We start from the raw sequence: 23,333 nt of genomic DNA, 5'->3' as shown, positions 1-23,333 counted from the left end.
CCATACCAACTCAAAGATGATATTCCTCTGCATTTTGTTTTCGGGCTACTGCTGCTTGAAGAATTTCACCTTGATCACCTGTGGAGTAACCAGATGTGGATCATCAAATACCAATGTTGCAACCAACCCCAAAAAAGTGGGAATATAAACAATAAAATATAAACCAAACAATAATTGTATAAGTAAGTATAAATACTATCAGGCATCAACACACTACATCAAATAGCAAATTATTACCAGTAAAGTGCAAATGGGAAATGTTTTTCAAATAGGAAAGCAGTAACTGCATTCTTGTGAAGGGCATAAATGACCCAATATCACTGAAGTGTGTACAAGCAATAGAAGATTACAAACCACAAATTAAAATGCAATCTATGTAAATGAGGCTTTAATTTTTTTTTTAAATAAATAGCATGCATAATAACAACAGATAGTGCTGAAATGTGTGGCGTTTTGTCTCAAGCTGTCATGAGAAAAACATACCATACCTCATATGAGAAACTTAACTTCTTTAATACCTGTACCTGGTTCATCTGAAGAAAGTTGACTCTGCTTTAAAAAATGGTCTTTAATAATAAGAAGCCAACCCACTTAATAAGCAGTGTCCCTGAGAAGCCAGGTGTAATGCCAGTTGAAAGAAAGCCATTATGATAATTCCAGGTTGGATGCAATGATGGATTCATTTTCATTTTTTATTTTTTTTTTTCTTTTTGTCTGCAGTGTTTGCTCTCATGGTAAAAAGGAGACACTTTGTTTTTCCAGATGTCAGAGGATGGGGCGATGTGCTGGCTCTTTAGACATGACGGCACTAATATAAGAAACAAGGATAAAATTGCAGTGGGATGTAATGTGTATTAGAACTATAAAACACAATCAGGATTCAATTTAAGGAAAAACAGACACTAATGTGCTTTGACAAAATTTAGTGACTGCTATGCTGAATAAAAAAACAGGTTTATGACACATCTCCCTAGCAAAACAGCAATGGAATGGACACTGGTTTTGAGGAAGGAAAATGCTATATAAAACTGTTTGCTATAGTAGTTGGAAAGAGGTTGTGGTTGAAAATGATGCCTGTTTTGTCTTGTGAGTCATAGGTGTTTATTTTTAAAAATAATATTCTTGTAGCAAGCTAGTCAGGGAACTTAGATAGTAGCAGTTTAGATTTTTCTGTATGCATCTTCTCTATGTTTATCACCTTTGCTCCTTGTGTGCCAACCTACATATATTTACTCTGTATTTGTGCTAGTTTCTTTATTATTTAAGGAAAAGTACTTTATTAACCATTAAGCTCTTGCAGCTGGCATTTATATATTTATTATATAAGCATATTTAGGCACAGTTGTTTATCTAGGGCGGCCACAGTGGTGCAGCAGTTAGCATTGCCGCCTCACAGCAAGAGGTTCTCCGGTTCGATCCTTGGCTGGGGTGCCTTCTGTGCGGAGTCTGCATGTCCTCCCTGTGGTCACATGGGTTTCCTGCGGGTGCTCCAGTTTCCTCCCACATCCCAAAGACATGCTGTAGGTGGATTGGACTCTTTAAATTTGCCCTAGGTGTGAGTGCTTGCATGTGTGTGCCTTCTCTGGAAGGTTGGGTGGCAGGCTGGCAACTTGACACCATAACACTCCACTGCTAATCTTGAGCAGACAAGTGATCTGCTGTGGTGACCCCTAACCGGGAAAAAGCCGAAAGAAGAAGAAGAAGGCACAGTTGTTTATCTAAGAACAGGGTAACCCTTATTTACACTGCAGGGTAGGAAACTGTATGCTACACATCTATGACACTGTTTCAGCCATCTACCAGTGAAAGAGATAATAACTGGAGATATAACAGCAACAAGTAATTTTCTTGCTGTTATTTCATCCATTGAAGACAGTGGAATCATTCCTATTTCAGACTTGGATGTCAATGGCGGGATTCATACAACTATAGGTGTTAGTTCAGCATCACACTTGGTGTCAGGTGACATGTCTCCTTCACAGTTCCAAAGGGGTGTTTTAAAGTACATGGAGAAGGCTGGTTAAAAAAAAGGGCTCCTACATATTAGAGTAAATCTATCTCTTGCTAGGAAAACAGATTGTGCAAGTGTCATTTGCTGACCCCTTGATACCAGTTATGTTTAGGATATGCTCAGTAGACATGGGTTCATTGTATAATTTAAAATGGCGTTCTTACAACCCCTATGTCTGCAGTTTTGGTTTAAAGTAATGATAATGAGTTATGCTCAAGTCAATACTATAAACGTAAGTGCAAATCTTAAGACAGGTATCTTCCAATTAAATCATTTAAATTGTGCAACAGACACATACCAAGCATGTCCTAAGCATAATATTAAAACAAGAAAAACATATTAATATCCATGTACTTTTATTGTTTAAGAAAATATTTATTCATTTAACATATCTACAGTCTATACACAGAAAGGAAGAAATTCAACATCAGATTTATACAAAAATAGGAATACATCAAATCATCAAGGTAATCTTATGCAATTAACACATCAAGAGTCTGGGTATTTCAATAACAACATTTCAGGGTTATCCCAAACACTAACAGTCTTAGTATGATTTATAGATCTTATTCTAATCACTTCTTTTTCAGTATTGCATGGTATTGCTGTTAAATTTAAAAATTATTTGAATGTAGGAACTGAGTTCAACTTCCAATTTTTCTAGCATCTACTAAAAGAGCTCACAACATGTTTTGCTCTTTGGCTTTTACAGGTACAGGAAGTGCAACATTTATTAGTATTACGTATCTAGTTAAAGATCAATTATCAGAGCATAACCATTTAAAAAACATATTTATCTCTTCCCAATATATAGTTCATTTTTCACAATCCATAAGCATGTATCCAATCAGCTTTTACATCTTTAATACATCTCAAACAAAGAAACATTTTACTAAACTTAGATATTTTATAAGGAGTAAAAAACATTCTCTGAATAGATTTCCACATAAAAACGTTCCAGTATAAACTTGAAGTTTGACTAACTGATATAAGTAACAAAGTTGTATTCTTACCATCTATTGAGTCACTCAATCCACTATTATCTATAAGTTCCAAAGCTTTCATCAAAATTATTATTATTATAATTATTATTATTTATTATTATTTCTAATTAACTGATATAACTTGGACAGGCTTCCTTTGTAGCTCAAGCTGCCTTCAATAATAGCATTTATATAGTTTTATAATTGTGGAATAGTGTTTTGTTTCTCTTCTAATGCATTCCTTCAACACTATCTTAACATTCCAGATTTTTTCATTCTTTTCTTCTACAAACTAAAGTACTAATTCTCATAAATAACAGAAACAAAGATAACTCTACAGCTATAACTGTGTATATTGCTAATAAAATGCAACCTACCATGGATACCAAAGTTCCAAGATTCCCTATCAAATAGGCAAACTACTATACTATCGCTCTACCTACCAACACATAAAAATTCATTAAATACTAGCCAAAAGCTACTGTGACTTCCAAATAATTAATATAATATTACATATAGGTCAAAAACAATAACAGACTATTCACTGAGTTATATATTTATCCATTTAAAACTATTTCCCATTACTGCAGGCATGTTTAATAATCCTCTTCTATTAATCACAAATATTAAATAAGTCAACAAATAGTATATTATATTAATGTAATAGTAGTATAAATTACCCATTAAATATTCCTCATTCACTCATTCAAGATTATTAAAACTAGATCTCTAAATAAATAAGTATAACAGACTGGGACCTGAAGAGATAAAGAATTCTGTAAACTTACAGGTGACAGGTAATCTTATCATACTAAGCTATGATACAAAAGAGAAATCAATGTACATATATATTTATCATGCTAAAAGACACACACATATTTTATAGATATAACAAAAGCTTTGAATTAATTTTTAAATACAAGTGTCTATATCTCAAAAGTGTATAACATTCAACTCAACAAATATCAAAATATTTAAAAATCCTTTAGCTTATTAAACTACTTCATAAAAATATTTACATTACTGAGGTCGATGAGAATGTCTTGTTGTTTCTATGCAGTCAAAAAATATTGCAGTCTGTATTGTATTCAGAAGTTACAATGTTTTCAATTAAAATCCTATCCTCCCTTCCCTGATTCAAAAATATTGAAAAATCTTCTTTACTTTCTATTAAAATGAAAGCACTAATTCAGCAATAAAACATTCAAATTTGAGACTTATGAAATGAGTTGTTTCAGGTAGTACTAGTAAATATAATAACATACAACATGCAAAAAGCTTCTAAGTTCATGTAATCAAGCTTTAAATTTTAGCTTTCAGATTTTTTAAAGTATTTTTATATGATTTCCCATATAAATTATATGAGATCTTGTACATTCACATTTCTGCCATATGCAGGTATAAGCAGTAGACATCTTTCCTAAAAACAGATTGTTATTTAAATATATTTTCTGTCTTATTTTCCCACTAGTATTCTACCTTATTCTATAACTCTTGTATTTCTAAAAAATCTCCAATCAAAGAGCTATTTAATCATCAGCTCTCTTAAATTATAGTATGTGCACAAATTTCTTAACTTACTGGTAATGCTCTTTTATTAATCTTGCATAGCAGATATTGCATTCCTTGTGCATATGCATATCATTCATAAGATGTTTACTCTTATAATTTTAGTATTACAAGCAATCTTGACTATATATAAAGATTTCCTGCTTGTTTAATTTGAATGAGTGTTTTTATCCATTGTGAACTGCTGCTCTGATCTAAGCTTCACATGCTATCAGAATTTGACTACAGCATATGAAGATGATAACTGACAACACACAGCAGCTGCTAATTTCATGTCTAAATTTATCATTCTTATTTTAATCTGCTATAATCAGTAACAAACATATAACTTTACTTATTACAATTAGTATGTAAAGTTAATATGTATATTTAGAGTTAGTAGCACTACAGCATAAGCTATTAACATGCAAAATATCAGCAAATTATATGTTACAACATCTCAGTATAAAACATTACTATAGCTTTTGTCTTACCAATTCTTCACTTGTAAAAAAGAAAAAGGGTATTAATTTGAGTAGATTTCTCAAATAGATACTTGAAAAAAGAAAGTTTTTTTCTTTTTTCACAGACATCAGTAATGAACTTTCACCTAGATTTTCTTCAGATCAGATCAAGGAGGGAAGAAACCAGCATTCTGACAGAAATTAATCATTCATTTGTTCTTAAACTTTTTCTAAGTGTCAGTTGCTTCATAAATGACCTGTGAAAGGAATGTGTTACACAGGAACAAAGAAAACAAAATTACCAACACTTTAACATTTCTAATTAGCATATTACTTAAATCTGACATTCAGTTAACCCAGCAATGCACATACTAAGCAAAGTCGAAGAAATAAAATAAAATACAATTCTTAACTTATGTAATCTTAAAGTTACCAATTCTATTGCTTATAATTTAATGACATTCTCTTACAGGAAGCATTTGTTTAACATTTAGAAACATACTTATAAGTTTAGTTAAATGAAATATATTAAGCCTTTTACTGTAAATTTAATATGACAGTAGCATTAATCATTTATATTCCTTGTCATGAAAAAAGTTTTAGCTTAAAATATAAATGCCTAAAATAAAGTCTAGTACAAACCTTTTATTTAAAGGGCAAATCTATTGTTTCAGAAAATAAAAGTCCTGCAAGCAGATAATGGAAGTCACTTGTTTTTAGGATTTTTAGTTTTTAGAATCAGTTTTCAAGGAACTCATTTCACTCTGTCTCTTCAGGGATATAATGTTCTACTTTATTTAATCAGTATTATTAAGGGTTTTTTGCTGTTAACAAAAGTAGATGCCTCCTCCAGTGTGTTAAATATTTTGGTTTCTTCAGAAAGAAATAATTTAATCTTTGCAGGAAACACCAAAGTGGCTATAATATTGTTCTTTGATCAGTTATAAACAGGTTTTCTTTTACTCATTACTTTACTGGAATAATCTTTGTCAAATCTGACTACATGCGCACCTACTTTAATGAGTGGGCTGGACCATGCTGGTTATAATATTCAATCTTTTTAAAGCTAGACATGAACATAACTATAATTGAATGTGGTGGTGAGTTTTCTTTCTTCAAGGGTGCTCTCATGAGCTATTTGCCCTTTCAATTCCAAAAATAAAGTTTCAAGTAGATTTAATGTTAGTTCATCTCAGTCTATTTTCCAAATCAAGTTTTTCTATGAACCAGTTATTTTGTTTTAAAAGAAATTCAGTCTGAGAATCACCTTCAGTTATTATTCCTTCATGATCATTTAAAGTTTCTTCCATAACTTCTGATTTCTGTGCTTTTTTTGTTTCATAAGAATTTCTAAATGTTCCATCTTCTTTCTGGTCTCTTCTTTGAAACTTTCCAGTTTGGTATCAAGTTTGTCTATTTTAAGTAACACATCCTGCATACTAGATATTACTAACTTGATGTCTTTTTCTAACACAAGAATGCTGACTACCATTTCTTGAGTGACTCATGTTAAAGTCACTTCTCTCTTAACCAAGCAGTTGGAATTCTGACAAGAGCTACACCTTTTGAAAAAAAAATTATTTATTTCTTTATTTTATTTTACATTTGTTGACAGGGGCAGTCTGACTGGATATATGTCCATTTTCAGCGGAGGCCTGGGGAGAAAAGCTCCAAGATAATAATACACATTGAACATTTTGTAAATGCTAGTTTCAAGCAGATTGCAGTCATAAGCAATACCAGCATTTAGCACATATAGTACTAACTTATTATAAACCACTTTATAAAACATAATATTATTTTCAAAGTTATATATACATAACATTACATTCAGGTTTAAGACACATTGAGAAGCAGTTATACAATTGACCCTTCCTAGAACTTGAAGCTATAAATTATTTCTCTGACCATTAGTAAATAAAATTAGCTAACAAGTATCTCCAAATTTAATATTTTTATTATATTTTCTGTTGGAGAAAAGTTTTCGGTCACAGAGCTTTCACCAGTTACTGCTCCTAGTTAGCCATCTTGAGCAATGGTCCTTTATCCATGTATTTTTTAATGACTTTTCAGTTTGCAGCAGGATCACTGGATTCAAGTCAGTGCTATTAGCTTAAACAGCCAATCTTGCCAAGAACTGCAAAGGGATATCTTCAAATAAATCATGTAACATTAACAATAAACAAACATCCTAAGCAGGAGAATAATGAAAAACATATAGAATATTATATTCATAAAGCAGCAGAAAGTATGCTAAGAACTAAGTCAACACAGTAATGGAGAATGGAGATTCTGTCAATAGAGATGACTACAATTAGGGGTACACAGAATAGGCAAGATAGGGGTGGAATTTACTGGAGAAAACTGGCAAAGGAATAAAGATTTTGGAGCAAATAATTAGAGAGAAAAAAGTAATAGAATGGGAAGAGGCCAAGAATTAATTTGGACTGCAGGCTAGACATTGCCTTTCTTATCAAGGATTGATATCAGAGTATAGGCAAAGAGAAGGAATTAGGGGGATCCTTAGCAGAGGACCAGCACTGGTAGATTTTTTTGGTAGAATCTAGAACAGACACTACTGTTAAAAAGGGATAATTAGTACGGCATATAAAATAATGTATAATAACTGTAAGAATCAATCAGAGGAGGTTAGATAGGATTGGAAAGAGAGACTGGAGAAGCAATTCACAAGGAAGCAATGGGAGGATATATGCATGGCTCCCAAATATGCAACAAAATCTAGAAGATTTAGAATCTTTGCTTGGAAGTGTTTGCATAGGTATTTCTTTACCCCAAGCAGATTCCAAAGAATTTTTAATCAGGTGCATTGCAAATGCTGATGGTGTGATGGGAAAGAAAGTGATAATTTTGAACATATATTTGGGAGTGTAATGAGTTGGTAGACTTTAAAAACCCTCTGAAGACTACTCTGACACAAATACTGGGTGAACAAATTGGTGTAACTAAGGAAATTATTTTTTTCAGCTGTGATACAGAATTGGAATTGTCTAGAATAGTAAGGTCTTGCTGAGTTTAATTCTGGTGGCTGTCAAAAAAGCAGTTAATAGAAAATGGAAGTCAAAGTCTAAACCAACTGTACTAGAAGCAGTGGATATAGCAACAGAGGTAAAAGAACTGGAAGTGAACTACTATGAAAAAAGGAACACATTTCACAGAAAAATATGGTAATTATGAGAACAATACATACAGAATCAAGTTTTGAGAGGAATGAGGTTTAAAAGACGGCAGGAATTGAATGAGCTATGCAATGTTTGACTGACAATGAATATATAGATTAATGTTTGCAACTGAACATATGTCAATATGGTTTGCTTTCATTTATATAAATGTATGATTGCCTATGTCATAAGTGATAATTCAATAAAGATGTTTCTTATTTAAATTTATATATAAGATCCATGTGTATGTGTTTTTATGTGTGTACGATGTGTCTGTGTATGTGACTACATATGTGTGCGTGTATTCTGTGTGCATCTGTGTGTGTTTTTGTGTAGAGGAGGCAGTGTTTTGTGTCTGTGTATCTCTCTTTCTGTCTGTCTGTGTGTATGTGGGTGTGAGTATGTGTGTGTGACTTGAGTATGCATCACTAATCTGTTAAATGAAACTTTTTGTTATTTTGGTTGGAAAATACTTTTTCCAACAACAACTATATATTTTTTAACAGCTTTCAATCATTGGGTGGAAGAACTGTTCTACATAAAAACAACAAAATTTTTTTACTGATAATACCTATTCTGGTTTTAGGTGATTTAGTTCCCAACCTTATTCTTTCCTTATTTTGCACCAAGAGAAAAATGGGCTGAAACACTCATAAATACTAAAAAAACAAAAATAAAGTGTTTCAAGCAGCTTAAAGGACATAGGTACAAGAATCAATTGTAAACCTCGTTAAATCCTTTAATGTTAAAAACAATGTTTGTTGGGAACTTTCATCATGTAAAATACAAGACTTCATCAGAGCAAGGCAGAAGTGACAAAACCTTCATTTAAATACATCACCTGACCAATCATTTTGTTATCCTACTACATTTCAAAATCTTAAACTTATATGTTCCATTATTTATAAATGTACTTATGTAAATCCACCACAAAGAAATATTTTTGTTAATAAAAATCCCCTGTAAGCCATATATATATTCTAAATATTGTAACATTAAAAAGCTTTTTGAATTTGTCAAATGTAGAAATATAAAAGCATAACATGTAAAATAGCTACAGTTTTGCTGCCCTCATTTTCAAAACCGGAGCAATTGATACAGACTCATTAAGCCCTGGGGGGCTGTAGCATTAAGCCTACGTTGCTGGTACAGTTCCCTGTACTTCAACTTCATCTCCCAGTCACCACCCCTGGGGCATTTTGGAATTATATCAATAATACAAAATTTGAATTTGTCAAATGACCCACATTTTCATTATGTTTGTACAGTGCATTGTTAGTACACCTTATGGAACTGGTGTGTTTCTGTTGGTATATTCTCTTTTTGAACATCTTCTCTGTTTTCCCAACATAAAAGCTTGGGCAAGAGGCACACTTAGCCAAGTAGACTACACCTTTGGACTGACAGTTTCCATCATGTAATTCCACATTGGTAATTGGGTTCCCCCCCCCATTGTAATTGTTTCTTCCTCAAAAATAAAAGGGCAGAGCAAATGAGCACATTTCCTCGTGCCTCTACTTGTTTTTTTATTGTCCCAGCCTAATTCAAGGTTCCTCTCCAACATCCCTTTTAAATTCTGGGGTGTCTTAAAAACAAAACAGAACATGCCCCCCCCCCCCAGAAGATGGGAAATATTGCTATCTGTTCTTAAAATCTTCCAGTTCCTGTAAATAATTATTTTAAGGACTTCTGAGCCTGAATTATGTTGAATACCCAAAGCCCATTAAAATCCTGCATTCAACATTGTATTGTCACCGTTTTGTGTATGAAATTCTTTATTACCTAATAAGGGTTTGTATTTTGTACGCCATTTACTCATAATATTCTGACAAACCTGTTCTATGACTGTCAAGGGGTACCCCTCTCTAAGAACATTGCCTTCAATTTGTTAATCTCCTCTATCAAAACTACATTATCTGAGATCATATGTGCAAGCCTAATACATTGCCCTTTGGTCAAGATTTTTTTGCACTTGAAAGGATGATGGCTATGAAAGTATAAATAGGCATTGCTGAATGCTGGCTTCCTATATATGTTTGCCCTAAGTCCATTGTCAGTAACAGAGATATAAGCATCTAAAAAAATGATCCCTTCTTATTAATAAGCTGCACAATAAAAAATAACTTTCTTATAATAGTGGATATATGGTGACTGAAGGACAGTGCATTGCTTACATAAGTTGCAATGTCTCTAACTACTTGATTGATTTTTCAGGGGTGTGTTGTCAGTATGATTGTTGGAAGGTATCCGTGGTATGTTGCACTTGCTAATGGATACTATTATATATTTTTTGGCATGTATCTTTAGACCACCATTTTGACGGCAACTATTTGTATGGGAAAGGTCCTTTTGGAGGATCTTGATGTCCATGGAAAAGATATTAATAATGGCACCTAGTTTGCAGTCATCAGCAAACTTGGTGAACCATAAGCTCTTAATGTTGGCTGTGACCTCCAAGAACTAAATGCCAAAAAGGAGAAGCCCAAGAACAGAGCCTTGTGGTCCACGACTGGTAATAAGCCTTTTGGAGGGATTGAACCACCTGTATATACCCATTCTTTGCTATCTTTACCCTCATAGCTGCCTGTCTGTGTTGTTATACTTTCTGCAGGATACTCCTTTCATCTTACAGTATATCCATTTTTAGCCTTTTCTTTTCCTGCTGCTTATAATATTGGGTAAATTTCACTCTCACACTTCAGCATACACCACCTGCATTCTGTTTGTCACATTTTTAATAACATTTTTAAATCTTGATTTTATATAACCCTTGACAACTGCTATCATCATACATGGATGAATGAATTGGTGACTATATATGTAGGTGTTTATATATAGGTCTATATATATATATATATATATATATATATATATATATATATATATGTGTGTGTGTGTGTGTGTGTGTGCGTGTGTGTGTGTGTGTGTGTGTGTGTGTGTGTGTGTGTGTGTGTATATATATATATATATATATATTTATATATATATATATATATATATATATATATATATATATATATATATATATATATATATATATATATATATATATATATATATATATATATATATATACTTTAGTCTTGTGATTATCCTGCACTTGTGTTTTGTATTCTTTTTCACTTGTATTATCTGCCAGATGTTGACATTATAGCCCTTAAAGGACTGTATTAGCATCAGTACATGATGAAGATTGTTGTCAGATATTAAATGTGCTATACAACTTTGGAATTTATGTTGACATATATATTACATATTTTGCATGCAGTTTAGGTTATGCTGCACCCACATTCTCATGTCATTAGCCTCCAGTTTTCATCTTTAACAGTTCTAGGTAGCCAACATATTCATTGGGTAATTTTTTTACCAGTTGTTTTTTTTTTTTTTTTTTTTTTGTGTATAACATATAGTGGTCTGTAGTTTTATGCATGTTTGAGTGTACAGCTCAGAGTCTTAAAAAATGTGGTCATTCTATGCACGCTTATTTAACTTGATCATTTCAAACTCGGAGGCCAAGCATTCAGGCCAAACTCTTCATAGACGGATGCTGGAAGATAAACTAATGAGACTCAGAGCTGCTAAACAGAAAATGTGTGTAACAAATGAGACAAGGTTTTTTACAAATGATTTTGTCTGCATCCTTGTAGCATAGACAATTTACAACTGATGGAAAAATATCGGCAGATAAGGCAATATAGCATTGCTGAGCACCTTAAACAGCATTTGTCTTGGACTTTATTAAATTACACACACAAGTAAAACCAAACACACTGTTGTGCTCTGCTAAATGTAATCATCTCTACTGAATTTAAAAAAATAAGTTATTTTCCTAGCACAGTAAAACAAAGTGATTTGCATTTGAAAAATGGAAAATGGAAGATATGAAGGAAAACAAAAATAGTTATTGTGCAAGTATTGAAAGCAATGTGTCACAAAGTTACAAAGGATAAAATAAAGATTTGATCATGTTAGTCTTGCACAATATCTTCTTTTTTTTCTGCATCTCTCTCTTTATGTTACTTTAATCCACCTTCTGTTACTTTAATTCCACTACTATTAATGCTGACTTACTGTAGCCAGGAACAACTGAATTGGCCATCTTACTGTCTCAACAACCTACTACCCTTCACCTAATTCTTACAATCCCATTTTAAAGACTTTGTTCTCTTATTCCTGCTACTCTTTACTTTGTGTGTCTTCCAACTACTTCTAAATCCTTTCTCCCTCTTCTCATACAAAAAAAAAATGTTTGTTTTTTTTGTTATATGTTTTGTTACCTTAGAACACATGTAATCATCTCATAATATTCTTGTAATTAACGTTTTAATGTACTATATCTGTTAGTTTTCTATGTGGATCTTTTCTTCCCGGGCCTCTACTGAAAATGGACATATATCCAGCTAGACTAGCCCGGTCAACAAATGTAAAATAAATGTAAAATAAATAAATGTTGGTGGGTTGCATTGTTTTCACACCCCGACATTACAAGCAAAAGCAGAAAATATTAGCATATCTTATTTGAATCAAACTGACAGACACCTTATGGGTAAAAAATAGAAGAAGATAAAACACTTTGGCCAGAATCTAGAAAAAAAAAAAAAACATTCTCTCACATTTCTATGAAGTTTCAAAAGACATGGGTTTAGTAAAAAGTATGATATAATATGTACTAGTATCTTGCATGTGTATTCTGTCAGATAAATACATGCTCATTGTTTCAGTAGCTTTAAGTATGTTAGTCTCACAATTTTGAAACAATATTTTACAGCAATTTACTCTAAAGTGTTAAAGATGTCTGTCACCTGCCTGCAAGGGAACTCTCATAGGTCCATAGGTAAAGACTAGACTAGCTGCCCTTGCAGGCCATTTTAAGCCTAGCCAGTTTCCTTTTTTGTGTCCGAATTAACCTATCCCATTTGGTTATAGACTGGCCTTACCCATTCCATGGTCAATAATGTATATTACCCCTAATAAGAATAACCGGGATCATACCATAGATAATTTGAGGGGACCCATGAATGGGATAAATCATTTAGGAGTTGCCTTTGTCCATTAGTAGTACAGGGGCAAAATCCTTGGGTAATTTTTTTTTCCATTAATAGATCCAAGATGTACTTGAATATGGACTGGGATTAAATTGTTTTTATGTGGATGGGGAGTCTATTCCAGAGCAGCGGTAACCTCTGTGAAATACACTTTCCCCTCTAAACTGTTCTGTTGATGCTGTAGAATAGGTTTAGATCCATAGACCGAATGTTTCTGATGCTATTTGCTTTAACTGATTTGCAGTAAATCTATAAATATTGGGTGGGAGGATGTCTTTTATGCCAGACAGAGGTCACCACTTAGCAGTCTGTAGGATACCAATTATAGTGACAGGGCTTGGGAATGGTCCATGTAGGCTATTTAGGCCTTGCATCCTTTTAGTAAAGTATCTTTGTGGGCATTCTAGTTGTTGCATGTGTCTAGACACATACATGCCAAAGGGGCATTATATTCAATAATTGACCTAATGAGGGCTAAGTAAAGGGGAGCAATGGCATCCCTAGAGCTAGACACAATTTCTTTGTTTATAAACTATGCAATATAGAAACACTTTCTTACAAAAATGGACACATATTGTAAAAATACTGAATCATATTTTGTAATAGAGTGGAAGAGAATCACTACTGCAGGTTTTCAGATTTGCACAGTGTCAGTACTGCAGTTTATGAGGAGAGTTCCCATAGGTGTCATTTTAAAATTCATAATAACAGAAATTAAAAAAAAATAATTGCTATAGTATTAGCTGAAATTGCATGTAGAAATATACTAAGTCCTGAAATCTCACGGAAATGCATCATACCATAAAGCTGGCAGATTTCATAGGTTCATAGGTGTGTACTAGGCTAATGGCCCTGGAGCCTTTACAAGCATAGCCCAAAAAAAAATTGCCAAGGCACCGTGTCACCCGATGTTAGTTCACAGTGCCACTATCCAGTAGGGCAACTGGAGTGATCCCTGAAGTGACCTTTCTGTTACCCATCCATTCATCAAGATTTCTCTTGAAGAGGTCCAGCAAGGTGCTCTGCTTGACATTAATGGAAAGCTTATTTCAGAGTATGGGCAGTCTTTAGGAGATGAACCTGTCCCTCCAGCATGTTCTGTTAATTGTGGTAATGAGGTTGTGATCTCTGGAGCATGTGGTGTGGGAGGACTGGGATTTCTTTAGGTATAGCATTTCAAGTAGGGCTGGGTCGGTAATGGCTTTGTAAGTCATGCAGAGATTACCTCTAAGTAGATGATAAGAGACTAAGAACAGCTGAAGTTTCTTCAGTCTGTCCATGTAGGACATGTGTTTAAGGCCTAGGATCCTTTTTGTGAGGCACTTTTGTGGCCTCTCCAGCTGTTGTAGGTGTCTGGTCAGGTACATGCCAAACAAGGCATTATATTTGATGACTGGTCTAATGAGGGATAAGTAGAGAGGGATGATGACCTATTTCTTCCTGGATGCGAAACCTTTGGTTAGAAGGAATTTCTGACCACAGTGGCAATGTGGTGGTCGAAGGTGAGGTGGCTGTCGACCTAGGTGCCCAGATCTCTTATGGCCTCTTCAGTGTTCAGTGGGCTCCCATCAACATGGTAATTTGTGGGAACTGAGTTTTTACAAAGGGGATGATAACACATTTTTTGGCATTAAGCTTCAGGCCATGGTTCCGACACCAGTCATTGGTCTCAGAGAAGCCCTTTTGTAGGATGTCTGCATCACTTGGGAGTTGATAACGACTCCTATCTTGTCGTCATCAGTAAACTTGGTCAGCCAGAGTCCTTCTGTGTTGGCCTGGACTTCTGAGAAGTAGATGCCAAACAGGAGTGGGCCCAGGACTGAGCCCTGTGGGACTCCACTCATGACTGGTCGACAGTCTGACTTGGAATCCGCAACTTTCACTCTGTGGGTCCTGTCTGTGAGCCAATTTGCAACCCACCTAGTGATGTAAGTATTTATGCCTAGTTTGGTGAGTTTATCAATGATACCTGCATGGAGAATGGTATCAAAGGCCTTGGCCAGGTCTAGGTAGGCTGTATGCACTGCCTTACCCTCATCCACAGCCTTGGTGACTGCCTCAAAGAAGTCAACCGGGTACAGCAGGCAGGATTTCCCCTTGATAAAGCCAAACTGTGTGGGGTCAAGGGTTTGGAGATTGCCTATATCTTTGTTAAGCAGGTCCATGATGATGTGCTCTATAGCTTTGCATACCAGACTCATCAGGCTAATGGGGCGATAGTTCCCAGGGTCTGTGGTTGCTCCCCCTTTATGTAGTGGGATGACTGTAGCAGTGCACCATTCATTAGGGGACAAAGCCTGAGGTAAGGCTGTGATTGAACAGGGCACACAGATGTGGTGCCAATTTGTTTTGTAGCTCATGTAGGATGCAGCCAGGGATATTATCAGGTCCCATGGATGCTGTATTCTTGGCTTTGGACAATGCAGCTTTTACTTGTGCCACAGAAATGGTGAGTGCCAGGCTTTCTTTTCGTATTGTGATAGGGCCCTTGGAGGGGGAGAGAGAGGGTTGGCACTGAATCTGTCAGCCAGTATGTTGGCTATATCTGTTGGCTCAGTATAGGAGGTGCCATTGTGCAACAACTCAGAGCAAATCTGGTTATTGCCTTTGAGGTTTCTGATATAGCTATAAAAGGCTTTGTGGTTGTTTTTGGTGTCAGCCGCAATTCTGCCTTCATAGCTGACTTTAGAGGATTTGATAAGGGATCTCAGCTTTTTGCTGAGACTGATAAGGGAGGTTTCCAGTCTTGTGACTTCATTTTTTTTCTGTAACAGTTTCTTCCTTCTGTTGTAGAGTTTATTGATGGCTGGGGACCACCAGATTGGCTTCTTTTTTTGGAGGAAAGTGTCTTAGTTCTATTTGATATGGCAAGGTCCATTCATTTGTGTAGATGCTCGTACAGTGCATTGGTGTATGATTCGGTGGTCATGCAGCTTTTTTCCATTGGCATAGGTGCCAAGAAGTTAGCCTTCTCTGTTTTTAGTGCCCAAAGTCAGCTTTAGAGAAGTTTTTCAGGGTGGTCACCTTAGCGGGGGGTGTAGGTGAGATGGAGATTTCCATGGTGATCAGTTTGTGGTCAGATTTAACCAGGGAGGAATTGACTATAGATGTGAAGCAACGGTCTCCCATGTTGGTGATAACCAGGTTGAGGATGCTGCTTCCTCTAGTGAGGGTCAGAATGAGCTAGTCCAGGGCATTGGAATTGATAAATTCCAGAAAGCGTTGGGCCTGTACATTGGTACTTGAATAGTTTTTCCAGTTGATGGAAGGATAGTTGAAGTCACCCAGTATGAGAGTATTGGGTTGGACCTTAATAGATTCCAGGGTGCTTAGGAACTTGGAGTGAGAGTCTAGGGACATGTTTGGGATTCTGTAGCAGGCTATGACTTGTATCGCTGTCTTACCCTGTGTTAATTGTACCTGAAGTATCTCAGATGCATTATGCTGGGCTACCAGTCTAGAGGTGTGTGTGTCCCTTAAGAATATGGAGACACCACCGCCTTTGGAGCTTCCGGCCATATTCTGGAGCCAAAAGGTATGGAATGAGTTGTAGCCTGGGGGCACAGGGGTGTTTTCTGCCTCATTAAACCAGGTCTCTGTTACAGCACAGATGTCGACATTCTCCATTTTGAGGAGAACTTCGAGTGAGTGCAACTTGAGATTTACACTTCTAGCACTGAGCAGCATGACTCTTAGATTGCATTTGTTTGTAGCTGTTATGGTGGAATTTTGGTCTTTGGAACACTGCCTAAAGAAAGGCACTATAGGGGTGGCAAGAGCCTTAGCCAGTACCCAGAATGCCAGGGGTGACAGATGCAGGCTGTCTCTGGCAAAGTATCGAGGTGTGTCGATCATGTCATCCCAGGCAGACAGATACTGGATCCCCCTAGAATGACACCAGAAACTTTACCAATTGTTGAATTCAATCATTTTCTGCTCGTACAGTCATATCATTTTTGGTGACAATAGAATACTGCTCAGGGCTAGGGTCATACCCACCTGGGCCACATAATCCAAGAGTTCCATCACATCTCTTTTCATGTAGTCCAGGGAGGCATGTCTCAGGTCATTCACCCCCACATGGACAATGACTGATTCATATTTGTACTTGTGGAGTGACCTGAGTGTATGAGTTATGTGGTGGATCCTGGCACCTGATAGACAACTGTCACCATCTCCTTGTTCAGCCTAGTGAATGGGAAATCAGTGTGCCTCACAATTGAGTCTCCTATGATTAGTACATTGGGCAAAGTGTTTTGCCTTAAGGGTTTGGGTTGAGGGGCACACTGTGGTGGTGAGCTATGTGTTCTGGTGTTGGTATGGTGTTGTAGTGGTCGAGTGCATTTCTGTCTCGGGGGTCTCTGTTGTTTGGGTAAATTTTTATTGAGAGCCTCCATGAAGGAGAGTGTATGGTTTGTGCTTCTATGTGTGAGTTGTGATGGTTGGTGTTTTGGAGGGCTGTGTGTTCTTTGTAGTGAGTTACAGGTGTTGACCTTCTCCTCTTGACCAGCTAGTCCGGTCTTGGTTGGAGCGTGCACGGCTTCCAGTTTGGTGATATAAGTGCATCTCTCACAGATATGAGTGTATAGAGATAAGAGGAAAGGTTTGTCTGTGTACATTAGACAGTTGCCACACTGTCTCAGAATGCCCAAGTGCACCAGGTTAGCAGGAGAAAGCACAGGAAATTGCCCTACAGTCATACGAGGAGGGGTGGTCATAACTAATATGTACTGGTGCTGTTACTGTGTAGGAACAGCTAGTGCTGATAGCACCTAAGTGTGCTACAATAAATGCTACAAAAGCCTGTTAAAGTGCTAGCTGATTAAGCTAATTAAAATGCAGGAAGTAAAAGAACAAGCACGGTCTAAGGAGAAAATTGAAGAGCAGAATTTCTGGCACTGGTAATGGTTTACCTCAGCTGAGTGCCGCGGCACAGTGCACAAACATGGACTTTTAATCCAGAAAGTTATAAGGGATGGAAAAAATGCCCAAACGGCCAATAAACTAGAATTTCTGGACCAGAAACCACTCTTGTGGTAGATAGGCTACCTAGTGCTTACCACTCCCATTGATAAGCTAGAAGGCTTCCCTCCAATAAAGAAAGGTTTGGGGGGGCTCAGAAACTTACAGAACAGTCCTGGATACAGAAAATCTGTATCTGGACTAGACAAGTTACAGGAAAGGTGGGAAACAAGCTTAGAACTGTTTTTTTTTTGGGGGGGGGTTCACATTTCATTTGTAATGCATTTGGTTTGTAATGCAAATGAAAAGACATTTTATCAATAGAGGATAAAATTAAGTGAAGTCTGGTGTGGTGGTGGGGGTCTGACTGCAGGAATAAATTTCTAAGTAACAAATGGGAACAACGGCTCAATTCATTATTACTTTAAAGAAAATAGTAAGGCCAGCTATATGAGGTATTAAGTACAATGTTGTCATTTAAGACAGGATATATATGCGTGTGTGTGTGTGTGTGTGTGTGTGTGTGTGTGTGTGTGTGTGTGTGTGTGTGTGTGTGTGTGTGTGTGTGTGTGTGTGTGTGTGCACCTGCACTCATGCATACGTCTGCATATATGCCTGGGTGCATGTGCATGTTTGTGTGACTTGCCAAATGACAATTCACATGAAAAGCTTTTACATTTCACGATGTCACCAAATGAGAGAGAAACCCATCCCCACTGAGTAAAAGTTATTTTAAAGCTGACTATCAATTGCTTTAAATGACAAAGCAAGTAGGGGCATTTTTTTCTCACACATTTTCAGCTTATTTTCTCCCATCAATACATGAACTTAATCAGAGGACAGAAGTTGCCCGATACATAAAGTGCTTATCCATGGGAGCTGCTACCTGAATGCAAAGCATTTGAGTATCAAAATAGTATATTATTTCAGTTGAAGAGAAAAGTACATGAGTTGTCCACTATATGTTTTCCTGGATATTACTACTACAGAAGTGTGGCACCATCCTGACAATCACATACTGTATAGTTATTAACTGACAATGCTGCACTTGGCATTATAGGTAGGGGAGGAGTCAAAAGGAACAATGCAGTGACCATCCAACTTCTAAATAATAATAACACCCATTAGTTAACCAGGCAAGCCCACTGGGCAAACAGTTTCACTTTGGGGCAACGAGGGAACAATGTCTAGTTAAGTGACTTGCTCAAGGTCACACAGTAGGTAAATGAGGGCTGTACCACAGGAACTACAGCTGACGGCCTTAACCATCTGAGACACACTAACTTTGCTAACTTCTTGAGTTACCTCTGACTGGGGGACACTAAAGGAGTAATGTAGTCTGTTGCTCAGTAATCTCCTGCTCTGTATGCTTGTGTTAAATTCATTGTAAAATTAAAGCAATAGACAAAGCAAATTATTAGAAAGTGTGCTGTTTAAAGCTGTGAGATATGTTCTGATATATCCTGTTTTCTTATGAAAAATATGTTCTTGATGCATAGCTGAGGAAAGAAAATTATGTATGCACAAACTAAGTTGGGTTGCTTCTTTGCAGGCTTTCTTTAATGGTGTTTAATATTTTCCAGTATATTCCTCCAGACTGTGTACTGTGAAAGGGTTAATTCTGCCTTACTGCAGCTGCTATGAGACTGTAGCAGGTACCTGTAATTAAAAATGAAATGTTAGATTAACAACCAGCATTCATCTAGATCACTGTAATGTGGTGGGGCATCTCTTCAAAATGATAACAAATGGAAGCAATAAAGGCTGTGGAATTCCCTTAATGTTACCATCTGGAGGAGGGGAGACTAAACTCATTAACCACTAAATCTCACTCTCTGTTTGTGTACTGCCATTTGCCAGAAAGCTGGTTCCATGTTTAGAGATCATAGGGCACATGGTGGTCATAAGACGTTTACTGTACAGAAAAGGAAGAAATATAAATGTCAAGAGTCTGACAGTCTTAGCTATAGCAGCTCGCCGTCTGGCACAGAATACACAGCTTTCTGTGCATAAAGCCATTTAAGGTTTCATTGTATGCACTACCAATCAGTCTTATTAGTTACAAGCCATTCAGTGCATGTGTTTATTTAAATGAATAGCTATATCCATGAGAATCATTTCATTTTCTTTAGGCACCGTTAAATATTCTATTCTTTCTTCAGTATTTTGCCTTCTTGGTTTATCAAATGTGCTAAAACAAATGCATCGATAACATCTGCAAACATTGCGCATGTATCATTTTAATTAAGCTGACAATGTTCTCAGGGACGTTAAAATTAAACACAAAAAAGACCTTTTTTGCATGGAGGTAAAACCTCCTGCACCCCTTTGGGGAGGGCTGTAACCCACACATCCCCAAATTTCACACATCCTTGAGGGGTAAAGAGAATTTTCCTTAGCTCTGCAGGCCTACAGTCTTGCTGAAATAAGTATTTGCTCTTCAGCTAAATATGGGAATCAGTTAGACAAAACAAAAACAGCTATTATTGTTTCACATAGCTGTGGTATGATATTTGTCATTTATTCCAAAATAAATCTATACTATCCTTAATGGAGCAACAGAGCAAAGTAGCAATAGATTTATAAACATTTCAAGGTGATTTAGTCTTAGGACCATATGCATCTTGAAAGTACCCATTCACAGGCTGTAACCCCTTCATCAAAAAGAGCTAGGCTAGACAATCGTGGAATAAATTTGTGAAGATCCATCGAATCACCCAGTTGAACTGCATTGCGTAACCTGCAGGGGAAGTCTGTTCCAGAGGCGGTGGAAGCATTATATGATAAACTTTTTTCTCCCTCTTGTTTTGTTTACCTGTTAGTGAAAATTTAGGTTCCTCATTCTTGTGTTAGTGCAAGTATTAGACTTGTCAAGATACAGGAGATCAAGGATAAGTGGGCCTCCAATGGTACAGTAGGCTAGGCAGAGTTCTGCCCTCAAAAGTCTGTAAGATACTGAATAAAAATACAATGCTTCCAACCTCTCCTGGTAGCTCAGGGCCTTTAGGCTTGCCACTGGTTTGGCTAGGAACCTCTTTGGCCTTTTTATTTTTTTCATATGTCGAGTGAGGTACATTATAAAGCTGTCTTTGTAGACAACAACAGGCCTAATCAATGCTTAATATAAGAGAATGATGACTTCCTTAGAACTGTATGATATTCCCTTAGTGATTAGTTGTGCTAAGTAAGATTTCCTGGCTACTGTTGTCACATGATGATCAAATGATATCAACCCAAGATCCAAGATCTCTAAATATGTTTTGATTTGTAGTGGAATATTGGCAGTATGCTCAGGGAAGGAGAGGGTTGTTTACCAAATGTGATGATGCTGCATTTTTTAACCTTTAATTTTATCCCCTTATCAGTACACCAAATGTTTACAAGGATGGTTCATGTATCAGTCAGATACTTAATAGCTCCCAGTGTGAAACCATATGCAAATTTAGTAGGCTAGATGTCCAAGCTCCCTGCCAGTTGAACAAAAAATTAAATGCCAAAAAGAAGGGGTCCCATTACTGAGCCCTGAGAGATACCTCTGGTCACCTTTATACTTTCTGATGATGTGCTTGTGACTCATACTGTATGGTTTCCATGTTTTAGCTTGTTTGCTATCGGTCTTACAACATAGGGATTCAGTTTTAAATTGTTTAGTTTTCCTTATAATACTAGCATGAGGTATGGTGTTGAATGCCTTGGCCAAGTCTAGATGTGCTGTGCCTACAAAGTCACTGTCAACTGCCTGTGAGACTTTCTTGAAGAAGATACTAGAGTTAATAGGCTAGGTGTTCCCTTGACTAAGCCAAACCATCAAGGGCCAAGTCTAATAAGGGTTTTGCTAAAATAGGTTATGTGATCAGTTATATTCCTTGATCTTGCAAACATAGCTAGTGAGGCTGATAGGTTTATATTTCCTAGGAGCAGAGGTATGGCCACCGTTATGTAGGGGTGACCATTTATAATACATTCCTTGACCTTACACATGTGGCTTGTGAGGCTAATATGTCTATAATTCCTAGGGCCGGTGGTATGGACACCCTTATGTAGGGGTATCACAGCTGCAACGTACCACTCCTTAGGGGCAAAACCTATAGCTAAGCTTAGGCTAAACGGTTTGTAGAGGGTGTCAGGAGGGGTGTACTTGGCACTGCTTAATAAGCATCCAGGTACATTATCAAGCCTCATGGAGGAAGTATCCCTTGTCTTCTTTGGCACCTTTAGTAAATATTCATTAGTAATAAAAGAAGAGGTAAGAGATTCCAGTTTTTGTCGACTGTGGATGTAGTCTCTGGGGTGAAGTTAGCACTGAATCTGTTGGCGAGTAAATTGGCAATATCAGTTGGGTCTGTATGGGACATATTGTCTTGAAAAAGTTCAGAGTAGTGTAAGTTATTGTTCCTTAGTTTCCTCATATGGCTGAAGAATGATTTATTGTTAACCTTATCTACTGATGCCTACCTACATTTATGATTAGGTTTAGTGGACTCATGTTTGGATACTTCTGGTGAGTTGAAGACACAGAATGATCAAGACTGAATTGTTGTATAACTTTAAGTCATTTGCATGACTTTTATGTGAGCTGAGTTATGTTATTATATTTCATTCCATGTCAGTGCTGTACTGTGTAGGAAAAAGTTTAGCTAATTATATGAGTACATGTATTATGATACCATTAACAAACTACAAATAGACATGAGAGGGACCTAAATCAGCTGCTGTTCACTGGCATTCCATAACATAAAGGAAATAAAACTTTAACTCACTTTCTATAAATCTACATCCCTGACACTATAAACTGTGTTGGGTTCCTCACCTTATAAACTAAGATATCGTAATAGCAACAGATATGTTAGGTTCCCCAATGGGTGATTTAATGTGATGAGACACTAATGTTAACATACAGGGTTTCACATTGTGAATGAAAGGAGAGACTAGCTATGTGCAATGTCAGAACAGTTATAGGTATCTGTTGTACTAGCTGGACACAGGACAAACAGGACACATACTGCAGTAATTCATTCTGTAAAACAGGAGGAGCATGTACAGAGCACGTATCATATACATAAACTGGTCCTTAGGTAAGGGAAGAGATAAACAGGGGACTTCTCTGTGTGCATGTATTTGATTTAACAGTATTTGCAGAA

The sequence above is a fragment of the Protopterus annectens genome, chromosome 14.part0 (assembly GCF_019279795.1).
Source record: "Protopterus annectens isolate FY-2018-M chromosome 14.part0, PAN1.0, whole genome shotgun sequence".
Taxonomy (NCBI): domain Eukaryota; kingdom Metazoa; phylum Chordata; order Ceratodontiformes; family Protopteridae; genus Protopterus; species Protopterus annectens.
Note: the sequence above shows the minus strand (reverse complement) of the source record.